Source organism: Centropristis striata, chromosome 2 (assembly GCF_030273125.1).
Source record: "Centropristis striata isolate RG_2023a ecotype Rhode Island chromosome 2, C.striata_1.0, whole genome shotgun sequence".
Lineage (NCBI taxonomy): Eukaryota > Metazoa > Chordata > Actinopteri > Perciformes > Serranidae > Centropristis > Centropristis striata.
The window spans coordinates 26,255,787-26,274,783 of record NC_081518.1 but is presented as its reverse complement, the minus strand read 5'-3'; the positions used below and the strand labels follow the sequence as shown (position 1 = coordinate 26,274,783).

The following is an 18,997-nucleotide window of genomic DNA, read 5'->3' as shown; positions in this document are numbered from 1 at the left end:
ATTATAATTAAAGAAGGACCACAGGGCTGGGGAAATACTGAACCTGCAACACAAGCTATTGTGTTATTATTGGAGCTTTGGGCACTGGGTGCACCTGCAAGAGAGAGGAGGCACTATAGTATATTAATAGATTCATTGTTCCTTTACATTCATCTGGTCATGAAAAGGACAGTAAGTCACTACACAAACCGGTACTTCTTATTCAGGAAAATTTATAGATGTGCACTGAGATGCTTTTATATGTCTGTATATGACTATGATTTTTTTTATTCAACAGACGTCTTATTTTTTTTTACTTTTCTGACTGAGCAGCAGTGAAACAAAAAGCCCTCAGGTTGTCTGAATATTGGCACAATAATAAAGTCTGTGTTCTAGGACATTGTCCCCGCTTAGAACAAGGTTTTCTATTTTTCATGAAAGTTACATTATTAAATTTTATTTAACTATTGATGTTTTTACTCCACTCAATTTATTTCTACTTTTAACACTAGTTAGTTTTACAAAATATATACTAACAAAGAAATTATTATATGTATTAATAATAATTATATTATTATATAATTAATTTATGGATTGAGCTACTGAGCACCATACAAAATAGTTTAGATGAGCCCCATCTTAATCAATGGGCTACATATTATTAATGACTATACAATAATCACTAATCATAATAATCTAGAGCAAGGATGAGCAACTGGAGGCCCGGGGGCCGCATACGGCCCGCACCCTCACTTGAAGTGGCCCTCAGTAAAACTTCATGCATTTGAGCATGAAATCTTAAAAGTGCTGTGTAAAAATGCACAAAATGTACTTCTTGCAATTAATGTTGGTCTGCTGTTCTTGCACTGAAAGCCTTTTGTATTCCTATTTATAATGTTATACATGCATTTGCGCATGAAATATGTGAAGTTACTGCACTGTTAACATCTAACAAAATTGTAGTTTAATCATATCTGGTGAAATGCACGGTCCTATTTGGCCCTGTGGTAGTGTTGATGAAAAATTGTGGCCCCCTCCAGCAGTTAAGGGGCCCATCCCTGGTCTAGAGCCTATCAATTACACTAAAACGGTCCATAATAAGTACTTTTTGGTTCTTTTGTAATAATTATTTGATGATAATACATGTGGACTTAATGGTACTTAAGTAAGTCTTCAAATGCAGGACTTTTGCTTGGAAACAGTATTTTACAGTGTGGTGTCGCTAATTGTATTTAATCAAAACATCCTGTCCCCTGCGTATGAAGAACTCCACCGGCCTGTACCGTCACGTCAACAAACGCACCTTTTTCAATATGGCGGGCTGTTTGAGCCGTCACTGACCTCCTCTTTGTGGATTAATCGTGTTTTGTGGCCACCTCCCCCATGTTAAACTGCCTCAAATAGTACTTCAAGCCGGCAGTAAAGCCTACTACCTGTCCACTCTGACAGCCGTTGTCAAGGTAAGTCAATTGGTTGTGTTGCTAGGTGTTAAATCTAACTGTTTGTTTCAGCTTTATGTGCTGTTGGTAACATTAGCCGTTGGTAGCTAATGTAAGCTAGTATATGTTACTATAATACTACATTGTGCTTTGAAAAGTTTTTTTGTTGTATTTAATAATTATCTGTTGGCTGTTAATTTATGCTTTTATGCTAGCTAATTAGCTACAATGGTGGAAAAAAGAAGTAACATTACTCATTTTATTTAGTTAAGTATAACATTATAACTATAATAACTATTACGATAGTAATAAGTAGTGTCAATATACAGTTTGACGGATAAGAAGTTAGACTCTAGTTTCATGTCACTTAATTGATTGGAAAATGATATTTTATTTTAGTAGTTAAAGTGAAATATTTAAAGTGAAATACTGACAAAGGTTTCCATACACTGACATTACTTAAGTAAAAGTACATAACAGCTACATATTAGAGTCAAAATATAACATTACTAGTACCAAAAATAAAAGTACTCATGATACAGAATGGCCTATTTCAGACTAATGTAAAGGTATACATTAGGGTAGGATTGCTAGTTAATTAATTAATGTTACATTACCTTCATATTGCAGCCGGTAAGGGTGGCTCTTATTTTATACAAAATATACTCTCATTTAGAATTTCACTAAGGGATCAATAGTCTTATGCTTATCAATAATAACACATCTTCATCTATTTGTTGTTGATTGTATTTTGTATGAATAAACTGAATCTGCAAAGTAACCAGTAGCTCCAGATTTTAAATAAATGTAGTGGGGTAAGAAGTACAATATTTTCTCTGAATTATAGTGGAGTAGAATTATAATGTGGCATAAAATTAAAATACTCAAGTAAGGTGGGCCTACAATTACCTCAAAGTTGTAATAATTCAGTACATAAAAATAATTAATATATAATTGTACAAATAATTGTAGTTATATTCCACCACTGTCTACTTATGTGCAGTATTTGAACTTGTTTTAATTAGCATTGGCTTGGATTTCTTTTGGTTGTTTTGTGGCTCATACAAGTGGTTCTACACTTACACACTCTCCCCTCTTTGGCTGTTGCTTTTGTTTTGGGTAGTTTTTACACTATTTAGGGTTAACAGTACAGGGTAATACTGTGTGTAAACATGCATGTATACACACATTTCAAGACTATACTTTATATGTTAATTACAGCCCCTTTTAACCAATGCATCACGCACTTTATAGTAAAGCCTCTCAAAATACAACAACACATACATTTTTTTAAGTTTGGTAACAAGCCCTATTCACTCCAGTTTCCTCAGTCATTAGCTGTATGATACAAGCCATAAAGTTTCATTTCATTTCAATATATATACGTATTGAGCGGAAGTATATCAGCTTGAGGGTTGATCGTTTGGTTTAGATGTATCCATGTTAGGTTATTGGTTTGTAAATCCCTTATGGTCTGATGTTAATAACCAAATGTGGATGGTCATGGATGTTTATATGATTAGTGCTTATTAGCTCATACATATTAGAGTCCTCTAAACAGATTTCATGGAGCTAAAATTTAACTTAAAAGTGAGAGTTTCTTCTCTTTTGCAGTGAATTATATAGCTTACAAAGCATCTTGATCTCAGCTCTTTAACATGCACTGAAAAGCATTTTAGCAGCAGCAACAATATCAACAAATTAACACAAATCAGATTAAGTTTTATGTAATACGAGTCATCCAGGTCTGCTCATCAAGTTTTGTTATAATGGCATTTAACGATTCAAAGACAGGTGGTTATGGTGTTTTGTGGCAGCTTAGTTAATGTGACCATTGCTTTAATGTGATTAATATTTTGTGTATAAATGCAGAACATGTAACAGCTAGAGTCTTTTAAATCTTCAGTATATTGCCTCACCTTGTTGTACCTTCCTCCCTGAGACTTCCCTCCTCCCTTATATTCAGCCAGGGTGGAATATGACAGTGCATAATATTTCTGCAGATTTAGCTTTTTATTTTTTTTGCTGTTGCTGTTGTTGTTTTATTTTTTTTCTTCTCCTTCCCTGCACAAGAAGCCAGGAGCTGTTGATAGTCTGTGCCTCCAATCTCTGTGTATGTGTCGTTGATGGGGAAAAGAGGTGGGGGAGCCGAGGGTGTATGTGGTGGAGGTGGGGGTTGCGAGTTGCTGGGGCGTAAAAAGTCCACTACTATTTGTCACCGTCGACTATGTGCCTGGCTGTCAGTGGCGCCCGCCTGCATGCCGCAGCAAAGGCCTCTGGGAGCCCTGTTTTTCACTGCGTGCATCTGCCAGGCAGGAACCTGAGCGCCTGTTGCTCCCCATGCATGGTAGTGTGTGTGTGTTTGTGTGCGTGTGATGAGGAGGGGACCAAAGACGAGGCTTCGTCATAACTATTTACCTGTGTCAACTCAGGAGAGTCTCGATGGGCTGCTACGACCTACAAGGCGAAGGTCACATAACCAAGTAGCTGCAAGCTACTGTCAACAGTCCACTGTTAGCTGTGCAAGCCAATACAATCATATTTAATTGACCACACTGGCTGTTGTTTTGACAGTTTTGTTCGTTTGAATTTTGATTTGAAATAATTAGTAGAATGGACACGTCCGTAAGAACTGATTTATAGAGTAACTGTATGACATACCAACAAGATCTCCAACCTAAACAATGAAAAATAATTGTTTGTCAGTATCATCCATAACGACTCATATCAGCGTTCTGTAGTTTGCGGTACAGGGCAGAGCGTTCTAAAAATAGTGCACACATCATTATACATACACGTACGGTTCACAGTTGTAAAACAAAAAAAAAACACTGATGTAGGTTCAGGACAACAAACATCCTGGTAAGGTGTTATAAAAGACAGTTTAAACAGTAAATGAATGTTGTTACGAGGGTGACGTGATTACCGGAAGTGACATAGTTCCATAACAACGTAATGCACAAAACGTGATGCATGTGATTTTTAAATCACATTGTTTACTTTTGTTTTCACATGGGACACAAACCCTGTTCTCTTGGGTGAAAATCCGGAGTTTGTTTTTAAGATCTAAAAGCTTAAATTAACAAATAGATTAGTGAACAAAATGAGTGTTAGCTGACTAAGAAAATGTCATGACTAAGAAAATTTTTGATGGAAGATTGTCTTGATACAAGCCATAACTTTGATTCTCCTGATAATCATTTTCACACTCAAACTTTTTTGAAATCACAATTTATCAAAACTAAACAGAGACTAGAGAATTAACCATCACAGCTGGCTGAAAGTTGTTCCCTTTGCTTTTTTAATTTTCCATGGACAGATGTGTTACCTGCTACCTTCATCTGCTTCCATACATACAGGCATGCTACACTGTTGCGAGGCTCAAATACAAGCCTATTGATGCCGTTGCAGTCTCTGTCGGTCACATGACCCTCTCCTTGCAGATCGTAACGGTGGGAAATATGAATGCAAAAGAGGGAACAGTGTGTGTTTATAAAAGGGGATTTGTGGATTTACTTCATTAAAAACAGGAATGGAGACACGCAGCAACATCTCCTGTCCGCACGCACACGCACACGCACACGCACACACACACACACACACACACACACACACACACACACTCAGTGATTCCTGCCCACATGATTCATCTCTCTTGACACACAGGTCATCAGCTCAATATGGTAATGAATGAATGAATTCCCAAGCAATCCGAAGTAAACGGTGATCACAAGATGGGTCCAGGATGTCTTAGTCAAGCTGTCGCTTGCATTAAGGTTATATAACTGAGGGAGTGGAAAAGGACATGTATGTGTGTGTATTTGTGTCGAGTGTATGTGTGTGTGGGGTGTGTGTGCAAGCTCAGTTCATCTTATTCACAATTGCATTCTGACTTTGCTCTTTTGAGGATTATGGAGATGGCAGATAGCTTCAAAGAGTATTGTTTCTAAAGGTCATTATGAGATATTCTCGCTCTCAGTTTTTTGATCTAGACGAAGAATAAAAGAGGTTTTTAGAATCACTAAATCTTCACCAAACCTACATGTTCTACTGGGGCTTTACTGTGGTTCTACTGAACGCTTTGTTATCGTTTGTCAGCCACCTGAACCGCCCACAATAAACTGTAATCGAAATGGAAGATTAAGTAAAAATGAGTTGCATTTACATTTTGGTCAATTAGTACGATTATTTCTGCCTTTCAGTTAGGTCTGCACCTGACCACATAATTAATTTCCCTATGGCTTAAATAATTATCTTTCTCTTTTCATTATTAATCATATTAATTTATTTTTTATTGTAATATGCAAACAAATAGAGAAAAATGCCATACTCAGAAAAAGCAGTCTTTCTTTTTTTGATAAATTATTACATTTTTTGTTTGATTTTTTAAATCAAAAAAACCTTAGCATATTTAGCTTGAAATTTGTATTGAATGTTTTTTTTGCTTGATGATGAAATATTAATAGATTCTCAAACTGTTTTTTTTATTGATTTGAATTATGTTATGGTTTATTTTGTTTTAAACATTTTTTTCACTCTAAAGTATTTATTTCTAATTTAAAAGCCATTAATATACTTTTTTCCTAGTGATTTAGTGATTTATTGTTATTTTTGCCCCCCAAAAATTACCTACCAATGTAATTGATACACCTACTGTGCTGTGTTGGTATTGTATTTATGTTATATTTGGCGGACATGTTGGGCCAATAGTTTCAGTTTTGGTCATGATCCACAGGTCAGACTGCCACCATGTTTGCAACTTGATTGCAGATCCCATGGGTGTTTTTGCAAGGCCAAAAAAATCAATTTAACTTAAAACGAATTGAGAGGACTGACATATTTTCGTGCAACAGCGAACCGGAGAGTTGTTGAGTGCTAGCAAAGTCCTTGCCACTCTGTAGGTCAGCTTGGGGTTCCCAGATGTGTCAAACTGTGTTCACATCCCATTAACTCGCTGTTAAAGTGCCTCAAACCTGCAACAACAGCTCCTGTGTCCTTTTGCCATAACTTTATTGGAGTTGTAGTGATTCTCTTGGTCATTATATGAAAGGGAACTCTTGTGCCATGTGACCGTGTGTGCAGCCAGGGAAGATCAACGCTTGCATGTGCACATGTGTCGTTTGTTCGCTTTACTAGCTGGGGGGTTGAAGCTGCCAGCTCTGACTGGATGCAGCGCTGCGGAGAGAGACGTGTGTGTGTGTGTGTCTCTCTCTGTGTGTCTCTGTGTGTGTGTGTGTGTGTGTGTGTGTGTGCGCGTGTGCGCGTGTGTGTGAGTATTGATGAGGGGACGGAGACCCATAACGAGGGTTTGTGCAAGTGTGTATGTGTGTAAGAGAGAAAAAAGATTGAGTGTGTTTATATTTGGATCTAGTTGCAGGATAGTGTTTGGGAGCTCTGTGGAAACATGATCACAGTTTCCCTAAATTCAATTTTAGTCCATTCCTTGACTCCAGAATTGTACTCTGGCTTTGAACTGCAGGCTCCTTCCAAACAACAGCAGCTGTATTAAGGCCAATACTTGTGTTTCAGACACAATCTAAAAGAGGCTTTGAGAAGGTCGCACACGGTGTCTCGACCCACTGCTTTGCACACTTCTTGCATTTCCAAAAACACTCAGTCTTGTCAGTCATGCTCGCTTTCTGCAGTGATTCCTTTTCTTGCATTCTCTGCTGTTTAAAGTCTCTCCTGAAGGACATTATTCTCCTCTGAGCTGGCATCAATGAAGGCAGCGTGCTTTTCAAGAAGAGACGGGGGGAGAGTGTGACCGAAAACTGGATGAAGTCTTGATTGGCAGACATGAGCCAATAGTCGAATTACCTCTGCTCTACTTTCTTTTCAATTAAACTCTCTCCAGGTGGCATTAAAGGATCAATTTTCTTTTAATTACTTGCCCATATATGCGTTCCCTGACCAAATTAGATATATTATCTCTTCTGGGTCTCCTACCAGTCTAAAGAAAGGCGCCCACATCAGGAATCCTGTTTAGATGCTCAAACCACCGCCTTACAATACAAAGGAGCAGCAGCTCTACTCTCTTCACCTTATCTTTAAGGGTGAACCATGAGGAGAAAGCTAATTTCAGCTGCTTGTATCTGCAATCTCATTCTTTCGGTCACAAACCAAAGCTCACAGGTGAGGGTCAGAACACAGGGTTGACTGGAAAATTGACCTATAGGTATGTAGATTTTGTCCTCCATCTATTAATTTGGAATCACTCTAGAAGGTATGTCTTCCCAACTAGTATGTAAAAAAGGAACAGATATGGCCACCAATTTTATGTTATAACTTTTAGAGACTCTGAGACCATTTTAAAAGGTTTTGATTAGTGCAATAGCCTCTTAACTTGCTTGAAGCACAAATCTATGTGTTGACTCTGGAGCTTTTTTTGTACCGGCCAAATGACCTCAGCAAACAGTGCAATGTGTTCTGTTCTACCCTTTTTCTGAAACTGAAGCAGCTAATAGTTGATTTTATCATTTGAGTTTTGTCTTCAAATGTTTAAAAGTACAGCACAAATTGCATTGTATTGAACATTCATTTGATTATTTAGTAACTATTTGCATTCATACAACCTCTACTTACAGCCTCTCCTCTCTGCTCTGTGTAAACAGCTTTTAGTTCTGTCTGATTTTAGTGAATATTTGTCATGTGACCGTTCATCTCAGCAAAATCAATCATGGCTTCACAGTTCAGCTGAGTAGCATACATACTTTAAAACCTGCTGGTGGGCGTTAGGGTTAATAGGAATTGATTCTAGTCCACTTTTTAAAAAAAAAGTCCTATGTCCTTTTGCCTTTACTATAGAGTTTTCTGTGGAGATATAGAGAGTAAACATGAAGACAGAGAGAGGGGTGTGTGACATGCAACAAAGCATTAAAGCATTAAATCGCTAGGCCACAAATTAATTAGTTCCTTCCCCGCTATAACCGCCATCTCCTGGCTCCACCTTCAGATGTAGCAGCTCTAAAAACAACTTGGCTTTTCCAACATGGTGTCTCATCTCCCTCTTTAAATTCAATTTTTTTCTCCGCCCGTATATATTCATGTGCAATTTATTGTTGGCTCTTCTGCGTGTAGCCTCCTCCCCCCATGTTGAGCAAGAAAATCACTTTCTAGGAGTGCACATTGCACCAAATCATTCAGTCAACAGTAAAGTGGACTCACACGAATACATGCAGTGTATGTACACATCGCCTCAGGGAAGCTTGCAACAGCATGTTTGTTATACATACACATGGACATCCATGGACAGCTCATTATGATGATTCATTGGTCCTGAGATGAGAAAGCGCCACTCAGATCCTAAGGCTTCGGCTTAGCGTGCTTTTCAAAGCAGTTTATTATGAGTTGTAGTTCAAGTTTTCTGTTTATCTAAAAAGCATTACAAACTGAGCGTCAGTGGGTCAACTGCTGTAGTATTTTTGGGTCAAATTCATTCTTAAAGTTGCGAGTTGTTCCTTTCTTGATCAACTCGTAAACCTTGTGGGTTTCATGTGTTTTAAAATTGGAAAGATTAGTTGATTAGAGAGTTTAAGAGAAAGCCAACAAATTAAAAGAGATGATGATATCATAAGTAGTATTTCCTTTCATGATTCTCTACAGGATGTCGGGAAAAAGGGAAAGTCACAGACGTTTTCCGCTTTTGAAATTAAACGAAGCTGCCAGCTGACTACACTCTGACATTTAAGAGTGAATCAAATTTCATGTTTTATTACTACAGCAGCCTTCCGACTGACTGAGGAGAGTTGTGACACACACACACACGCACACACACACACACACACACACACACACACACACACACACACACACACACACACACACACACACATTTGCATACACACATTCACAAACGGACAAACAATCAAACCCACTTTACCTCAGCAGTTAAGCAGGAGCCTCCCTGAATGAGCAGTTGGCTATTAAATGACTGTGATTTCGAGCTAGTGGATGGGAGCAGCCAACTAATGATATCTATTTAATTTTCTCTAAGCCTGGGTGCTCAGATGTAGGTCACAGGGTGATTCATCGCAGAATCATCCTTGCAAAAACAAACAAAAAAACGACAACATGGAGACGTTAAGTGTGTGGGAGCTGCACAAGCCAGTGAAATGCCTCCTTCCATCTCTGTCTCTCTCTCCGTATCTCCCTCTGTCTCTCTTGGTCATTTTCATTCTGTTTGCAGCTCAACGCCCTCACCATTTGTCCACAAGACTCTGTGCAGTCATCCTATCTGCCTCGACAAGGAGGGTCTTGCCAGACGCTCATTTGGAAATGGGTTAGGGCTGCATCAGTGACTCAATTGAGATGCATCTCAGGATGTTAGTCCTCCTCTGGGCCGCTGCATTTGTGGGTGACGTGGCTACAGCTTCGATCAGAATGGAGACGGTTTTCTATTCGTTCAGACGTGCTCATTAATGTCAACCCGACGTGACAGCGAGGACAATTTGCAGTACTATTTTCTACACACTTTGTTCCCTGTTGTGCTGTGCTGTCAAATAAGTATTTGTAGTCAAAGTAGTTGTGACAGCTGAACTTTTTCCAGCAGTAACACTCATTGAGTTTTTTTACGCACATAGCTGGTGCACCGTGGCTCTGACGAATGCTGATATCCAAAAATATTTTAAATGTTTGCACGTTTACTTTACGCTGCAAGTCTGTAAAACCTCTTTTTATCCGTTGTTTTAGATACAGTATGTACGTACATAGACACAGTCCTAGTCAACTGGACCGATTTACTCCCAGGGCAGTTTATTAGGTTGAGTGCCAAGCAGTGATGTAACTAGGCGCTGACCTCACTAACCAACTCTCAGTGGCAGGGAGGGAAGCCTACACATAAAGCCTCTCAACTGGATGGGACTTGACATCATTGTATGAACCTGTCAAAGCTGTACATTTTCAATGTTCAGTCACTTATCACTATACAATGATTTGATGTGATCTGGGGTTAAATTTTCTCTGTGCAGAAAGGGGAAACATCATATATTTAATTTTAATAATTGAGATGTCGTTGAAAGTATCATTATTTATTAAATAAAAAAGTCAAATGTTAGCTGGTTGTAAAGATTTGCAGCCTTTCTCTGTTTCACATCAATGTTAATTAAATCCCATCGGGATTTATAACTGTTGTTCAGGCACAATAGCCTGCGGTGTTTTTTTGGGAACTCGAAAGGAGGATTTCATTATTTATATATTGTATATTAGATGCAGACTCATTAGTTATATACTGTGCACAATTTTTTTCTGTTGGCCTGTTTTAGGGGAGCGGTGTAGATAATTACTTCCATCATTGAGGTCATGTTTTTCAGCTTGTTTGTCTGTCTGTCAGTCAGTAGGATTACTCAAAAAACTACTGTCCCAATTTTCATGAAACTTGGAGGACGGATGTAGCGTTGGCCAAGGACAAACACACTAAATTTTTGTGTTGCATCCGTGGTTTTTTAAAGGAAAAATTCCCTGAACAGAAACCTCTGTGCTGTCCTGGTGACCCTCAGATCTGCTTAAAACATTTAGTGCTTGTTTCCTATCATCTGTTTTGTCTGTTGCATCCGTGGTTTTTTAATAAAGCAGTAATACTGAAAAACATTCCCTTTGAAAGAAAATAAATGCCAGTGGGCTTGGTGGTCCCCATGGAAAAATGTCTGAAAATCTGCTTGAAGAACTAATTTCCGGTGACTTTCTCTTTTCTTTCTTTTTCAACAGTGGCATGCTATACTGTGTACAAAAAGAAGTGCAGCTGTGTTTTCTAGCACTGTAATTTTTTTCCCAAAAGTCAAGTTTTAATGACTATGTAATTAAACTAAATTTGTTCAAATTAATTTGAATACACTATACATGATGACAACTTGCTAACACAGCCAAACATAAAAAATCTGCAATAACACAAGACTTAGTAAGCCAGCTAATATAACTTACAAGTCAAACAGCAAGAAGAAAAGCAGACCAGAACACTAACTCTCTAAAAAACTTTCACATAAGGCACGTTTCCATTAGGTACTTTTCCCTCTTGCGAACTGCTATGGGTGTGGCTTGGGAGAGAGGATCTGCCCAACTTCACCGGTTAGCGGCTCAGGTAGTGGTTCAGAAAGTACCTGCCTCGGGTACTTTTTTGAGCGGATACTGGGCGGCAATTTTGTGCATGCGTGATTCATTTGCAGACTGGTGCAAACTGGACGCTGAGGGGTTAACAGCTCCGGCTCTGCTGACTGAAGCTGGGAGAGACCGCTGCAGAAGGACTGGGCCGCTGGTGATCCAATAACACCAGAAAAAATGTATTGCAAGTCGCTCTTTTGAAAAAGAGTAGAGGGGTCTGAATAGAATAGGGGAACTAACTAGTGGGCAGAGCCAAAACACTCTTTCCAAAAAGTACTCAGAAAGTACTCAGTCGAAACACGCCTATAATGTCCAAAATACTTAATCCTGACTCAGGCTACGTTTACATGAGGACGGTCTGAACAGAAGACGCAAAAGTGGCGTCGCGTCTTCACTTTTTATTCCTCGTTTAGACGAGCATTTTCGGAAGGAAATCTGCGTGCATACGGTGACGCAAAAGTGTGTGAAATTCGATTGTATGCATGCCAGGCGGCATCACTTAAAGCGATAAGAGCATCTTTGGGCATGCAGAAGTTTTCACGCCACACATTTCCATCAGCTACTACTTCCACAAAGTTATCCACCATCCACTAGATCTCCCAGGTCTCGTTCACAGCCGTCTGGCTCGCCTCCGACCAATTGGTGCATCCAAAATGTGATAGAGGTAATTACAGATCCTTCTCTGTTCACTAATAATATCTCTACATATCCTGTACATTTGGTGGAAAGACTCCTGTAAGTTTATTAGAGCTGCCAGAGCAGCTTGAAGGTCCGACGCATGGAAATAATCCCACGTTTGTTTATTTTCCTGTACTGGAGCATAGGGATGGGTACCGTTCACATTTGAACCGATACGGTACCAATACCCGGTACCTGGGAATCGGTATCGGTACTCAACGGTACCAATTTTCGGTACTTTTGCGTTTGAAAATATAAACTTTAAAAAATATATCAAAACAATATAAAATCCAGGATGAGCAGTGCTTTATTGTTGAGTGAACGTGCATTTTGTAACATGAAGGTTGGAGTGTTATCAAAGAATGCAGAGGAGCGCTCTCAGGTGGCAAGTGCACGGAGGAAAAAAAAAAAAAAAAAAGGTTGCAAGTGCACGTGTGATTTGTTGTGATGACGTCGTAGCTGTGCGGCGCAGCACCGGTCAGACAGTATTGTGGGCACGGCATGGTTGGAATAAACAAAGTTGAGTCGGGCTGCTCTGTGAACATATCGAGGATGACGCAGGAGTCTGAGGGATTTAATTTAAGCGAGGCAGTTTGGAATAAAGTGGCAGGTATTATTCCTGAGTTGAAGATCGGAGTTTTAGCGGAGGACCAGAGGAAGGTCCAATCTGGAGGCAGACTAAGGCCAAGCCCGGGTAGAGACATTGGAGAGATAGCAGCTGGCGGCGAGCAGGCCTTGAGCCGGGCTGTTCGTCTCTGCGCCGGGTTGGAAGAGGGCAGCAGCTAGTGGCTAGTGGCCGCGGTGAGCAGACAGGACCGGACGAGGAGGTAAATAAAAAAATAGTGCGATCGTCAGCACGCTTGTTAATCAAGACGTTAAATGAAAACAGGTTGAAATCAATGATCAGTTTAAAGGTAACGCCATTAAGGTACCGAAACATGGTACCGTTTGATTTTACTTGAATCGGTACTCGGTAGTACCGACGGAATTCGGTCAGTACCTATAAAAGTACCGAATTCGGTACCCATCCCTACTGGAGCATGTATGTGACGTAAACACATACGTGACGTGAGCAGATCCGAGCAGAATTTTGCGTCTTGGCAGTGTAGACGGACACGCTACAGCGGAGCGTATTTAACTTTTCCACTTTGGAAGGTGGTTTCAGATTTTTGCGTCTTTAAGCCCCAAAAACACCGTCACCGTCTAAACGAAAGGCACTTCCGATAAAATATTTTGTCGTTTTTACCCGCAAGCGTCCTTGTGTAAACAGGGCCTCAGGTTCAGGCACGACACCGGCGGCAGTCCCTAACAGAAAGTCCCTCTCAGCTTTCCGCAGCTCCTCTGCTTACCCTCTACCATTTCATGCCAACACTCTCTCAGTCCTCCGAATTCCCAGTCCTGCAGCACTGTGACTGGGCTAGCTGACTGCAGCTAAAGTTAGCAGCAGTTGGTGGTTAGCATTACTTTAGGAACAATTAAAGCTTTCTGTCCATCAGGAAACTCAACAAGAGAAAATGGTCTGTTGTGTTTGTAGACTGTAAGTATTGACTTTTAGAGGTTAAGACAGTTCAAATAATAAATACATCCTAAGAAATGTCCCAGTTTCAAATAAAAGTGACAGCCCTAGCGTGTTCAAAGTCGAGTGGATTTATGCCACCAAGAAAATAATTGAGCAAAAAAATTTAAAAATGTGATTATTTAATCAATGAAATTGACATATCAAGTACTAAAGAGTATTTAGTGTCCTGTTGTCTTGTAATTGTTTACCCATAACAAGATGAAGTCCTCCTCCGCATTGTTCTGAGCTTTTGTCATGTTTTGGTTACTGTCGACGAGCGCTGCTGCTCTTCTATAAGATTAATATACAATCCAATGAAAGATGACAGGTATCAAATGAAATGCAGCATGATGATGTATGAATTAAATGCAGTGTGAAATTGGACAACTTCAAAACTGAAATTACTGTAGTTGTTTATCAAGATAGATTTAAAGTACCACAACAATGGTTTTGCAAGTCTCAGCCAATTTAAATCACATGGCTATAATCTACATTACTGTTGACTATTCTCCACAGGACACGTCAGTGTTTTACATCTCTTTTATGATGTGTTTTTCAGGTCTCCATTTATTTCTGTACCATATAAAAGCAAGTTTTAAAGTCTTGCTTGAGGCAATCCATCACAGTGAACATCATGTCTGCTTTTCAGGTCGTCAAAGTTATGTTGTTGTTGTGTGATGAAGCAGAGCAGTATTTAAAATCGATATGCAGTTGCAACTTAACTTTGACAACAGTAAAGGCAGACTTAAGGCGGTGATATATTTGAATTTTTTTTTACTATGGCATCCCGTTTAATGACTTCAGAAGGCAAAAATCATATTTCAAACAGCTCATGATGTAACATGTCAACAGGTCCGTCTTTATGACAAATGAGCAAAGCCAACTCCTTGGTAAGATCCTCCTCTAAAGCTCTGGAAAAGCCAGTTAGTGGATTTTGAATTGGTTTTGTATTCTCCAATTACTGTTTCAAAAAGTGAAGAATGATCTCTTTTGCTGTGTCTTCAAAGACACACAAAGCTCTGCCTTAGTTCAGTGAGGTAGACCTATGGTTCATTCATTCACAATTCTCTCTCTCTCCCTCAATCACTTCTGCTTCTTCTTAATCAGCTCATTGGGCATTCACTCTTTTTGCCACAATCTCTATCAGTGAATCATGTTGCTGTAATCCCTTAGATGTTAATAAGATATTTGTCCATTTAAAAATTGAAGCCTTATCGGAGGAAGCATGAATCTAGTTCAGGGGTCTCCCAAGGCTGACAGAGACGAGGTAGCGCCCAGGATCATGATATAGGCAATTGGGTGACAAATAAATGGGTTAAAAATCGTGTGATAAAAAAAAAATAAAAAATGTCTGATCTGATTTTATGTTTTATATCAAAATTCCCCTGTTCTCTTCTCCTACTAATCAAACAAAATTAGTGAGGGAGTGGATAAAGACCAACAATCAGCTCAATCTTGTGCTTTCTCCGCTACTTTTGAAAGATCAATTTATTTTGTGTGTGTGTGTGTGTGTGTGTGTGTGTGTGTGTATATATATATATATATATATATATATATACATATATATATATTGTTTCACTGTAACTTTAAGGCAACACAGTTAAGTTAAGTCGTGCAAGAGCTATGGAAGAAATCATTCAGCTTTTGAGCAACATGTCATCAGAGCTGTCTCCATGTCAACTCATTCACTAATAAATACTCTGTGATGTGGTTAAAAGCTCTGGATTAAGTTTGTGGATGGATCTTAAGTCAAGATTGTTTTCTGAATCTAGGAGAAACACATTTACAATTCTTCTAAAGCTTAACAATGGGTAGCAGTAAACCTCAGCTGATCTGTAGTGAAATGATGAAAACTTGCATAAAAATAACTACTTATGGTCCATTATTTTCTGTTTTACTGGGACAATTTTTATCCAAAGACAGGGTGTAAAATCACCCTGACTATGTTTTGTATTAATTACATCACACTGTATGTTTTTTTGGTTAATGTGAAACTGAAACTGATTTTTTTTTTGCCTTCAGGAATTACAAATGGATCTGTTCTAAGGGTTTTAATTATGCCGAGGAACTTCAAGTTTCACTTTATTGATTGCTTGTCTTCCCTTCCTTCTTTGAAATATTGCTGATATTCAGACCACTGTATGAAAATGAATGACGTAAATACAGTTAAACAGCCTGTGTTATATGAACGTCTTTCTCAGAAATGTAACTTTTTCATCATTAGTAGTCAACAATAACAACAACAACAACAACAGCAGAGTGTGTCTCGTGTTTGAGATCACATTTCAGCAGTGTTTAGTTTTTTATCAAATCTCCACATTGTTGTGCAACATGAGTCAGTTTTAAGACAATCTGTGGGCTTTGAGATGCTGTCAGAGAACACTGCTCGCAGATTGATGAAACTTCTCGCTGCTGGACATCTGCCTCCTGTCACTTCAGCGCCCCCCTTCTCCCCGTCTAATTTTGTGGGGTTGGAACATCATGTCATACACAATATTACAGCTACATTACAGCCTGATGGACCGTTTTTATCCTGCTGTGATCAAATTAATTTGGATGGGTCTGAAACAATGAATGATGATATAACAATCTGGGCGCCGGCCACTTGTCGTTCCAAAAATCAATTGGTATTTGGCCAGAACAAACGCCTGCACAGAAAATCCAATGTGGTGTGACGGGACACTTCTGAGTTAACAGGCTACTGAGGCAGCACTGCAGAGAAAATCATGTTCTTGTTGTCTTGTGTTAAGTGTAGGTTTGTATTTGTAAATGAATATTGGTCAATGTTATGAGAATGCTGCATGTGTGCAGTATATGTGTTGCTTATGGCTTAAGGCATTATTCTGTGGTGCAATTTTCAATGCACAATCATGGCTAGAAGTGTGAACAACTAGAACTTCTTTTATGCAGAATAACAGTTATAATGGTATAAATCATAAATAAAAGAAATAAACAAAAGTTGAATTGTTCTGTTATTTAAAAAAAAATGGGTCTCCACATATGCTATACATATGAAACTGTGTACATTTTTACAAACCCTCTTCAGTCCTGTCCTCTCCTTTCTGCTCTGTGGAAACAGCCTGCAGTTCTGTCTGATTTTCAGTGAATATTTGTCACATGACTGTTCATCATGACAGTGTCACTGAGAAGCGCATAATTTTTTTTTTTAACAAGATCTAGTTATTCAAAACTCTATTTTTGTCAAAGTAGAATAAAGTGATGTTGTTTCGCTTTGTTTTGATTGTTTTTTCTAACGGAAAGTTTCTATGGTTTCTTTCTACAATAAACAGTGTATTTGGCGATCTTGATGGGGTTCAGATGGTTAATTTACAGAATCAGTTTAGTTAATTATTTTCCTTTATGTTGCAGTGATATTTATTCACTTTTTGTTGGAAACTTCAACTATCAAAATATGACCATCAGCTTGTAGCATATAAGAAGCATAATAAGAGTTTATTTGGAGTCTGGAGGATATAAGACCAACATTCACTGTTCTTTTAGGTCTGTTAGCTGCTAAATGCTCCACCTGTTTCACCAGCTAGTTGCTCCTTAAAACAGCAACAGAGCTAACAGTGCAACCTGAAGGGGTAGTGGCGGTTGGCCGAACGCCTCCGTGACAACTCAGTGGGTCTGGAAGGCGTTACCAGAGATGACCGCCATATGAGTGCAGTGCAGAGCAGTGTCGAGTTGGACACACACAGGGACTTGCGTGCACAAACATGTTTGTTGTCAAAAAAGAACAGAGAAGGTAATTTAAAATAAGACACACAGCTGGAGCGTAATTTCATTCTCTGGTCTATATATATATATATAGCAAATAGTTATTTACTGCTTTATTAATGTTCTGAATGTCATATACAGACCTTTTAAAGATTTGTGGTCACTGACAATGCAGTTCGTTTACTTTTCACCTCAGGATAAGCAATAATGCCTCTGTTGCACTTCAGACGTACATAACAGCTGCGTGTACAGATAAAGATACAAAATAGTAGGCGGACCCTGGCCTCAATCTATCACTCTGTGGGTGTGTTGTTGCATCCACCACGTAATTTACATACTCTCCTCTGACTGGACAGTCGTTTCCTGGCATTAGCTGCTGTACTACACTTGAGGGAGTAGTTTGCGTTTATTGCCATAGATGTATTAAGAGAGCTTGTTTCCAGAGTAAATCGCTTTGTTTGTATGTTTCTTTATCTCACTATATGCGCTGCGGAAACAGTTGAAATTCAACAATGACGGCCAAGCTGGGAGGGATGCATCAACACTAGGGTTGTGTTTCTGGGTTGAAAGCAATTATAAACTGTTTCTGTTGCGCTCAGCTTAGTACAAATGTTAATGCTAATGAAGTTATAAGCTCAGCAGTTTGACATTTATCACATAACCCTGACCCATGTTTCTGTGGTTCATTTTACATGTAGCACGTATGTATTCTGGGTGTGTTTGGCAGTTCGAAGAGCATGAATGCAGCTCATATAGGCAACTATAAATAAATGTGTGTGTGAAATCCTCCTCTCAGCCTTACAGTAACCACATCCTGTCTGCAGATGTGATGTCATGTTAGTTTCACCTCGGGCTACCTGTCTCCTCAGCTGATAAGCACCGACTTGTGAGGAGTTATACGCGTGTTTATTATTATGATGTTGGATCAGCGTTTTATTCATGTACAGTGACTCACAATGTTTGAGGGGGAAATTTGAGTGTTTTGTGCCGCACTTCACCGAACTATCTTAGCCGTACTGATTGTTCTGACAGTTCTTACTTATTTACATGTCACAGAAAACAGAATGTGTGAATGAATGTGTGATATTTAAGCTTGAGCACAATTTTTACAGTTGCTATTTCTGGATCGCAGTAATGTGTGGCTGTTTCTGTACTTTTTTTTTCCACACATATTGAAAAAAGAATAAATGTACTCACTTATGATTTCAAAAATCACCACGTCTGCAGTGTGCTAGTTTGGATTTACATTTTTTTACAGTTTTAATTATTTCCGTAAAGACGACCCTTCATCCCTACAGAACACCATGGGTCAACTTCAGCCTGCATGCAACTTTGTACAGCCTAACATTGTTGAATCAGAGCAGCAAATATTGGTAAAGAGAGCAACAACTTATCGGGCTGCCAAGTCGTCACTGCACCTGCCTCTCTGCTCTGCATCTGGTGGGGAAAAAGAGAGACTGACAGCAAAATGAGGGTTACAGATGTAAGTAAAGTTTCATGAATTCCTCCTGACCGCCAGAGACATATGTGG

The 18,997-nt window shown here is 39.1% G+C and overlaps 1 long non-coding RNA gene across 1 annotated transcript in view; it reads left to right on the top strand.

Moving 5' to 3' along the window:
* The first annotated feature begins 1,328 nt into the window (after positions 1–1,328).
* LOC131983077 (uncharacterized) overlaps positions 1,329–18,997 on the top strand; it is a 67,509-nt gene continuing 49,840 nt past the window's right edge. The window contains exon 1 of the long non-coding RNA XR_009395454.1: positions 1,329–1,439. This is a non-coding gene — a long non-coding RNA (uncharacterized LOC131983077). The remainder of the gene's footprint in view (positions 1,440–18,997) is intronic.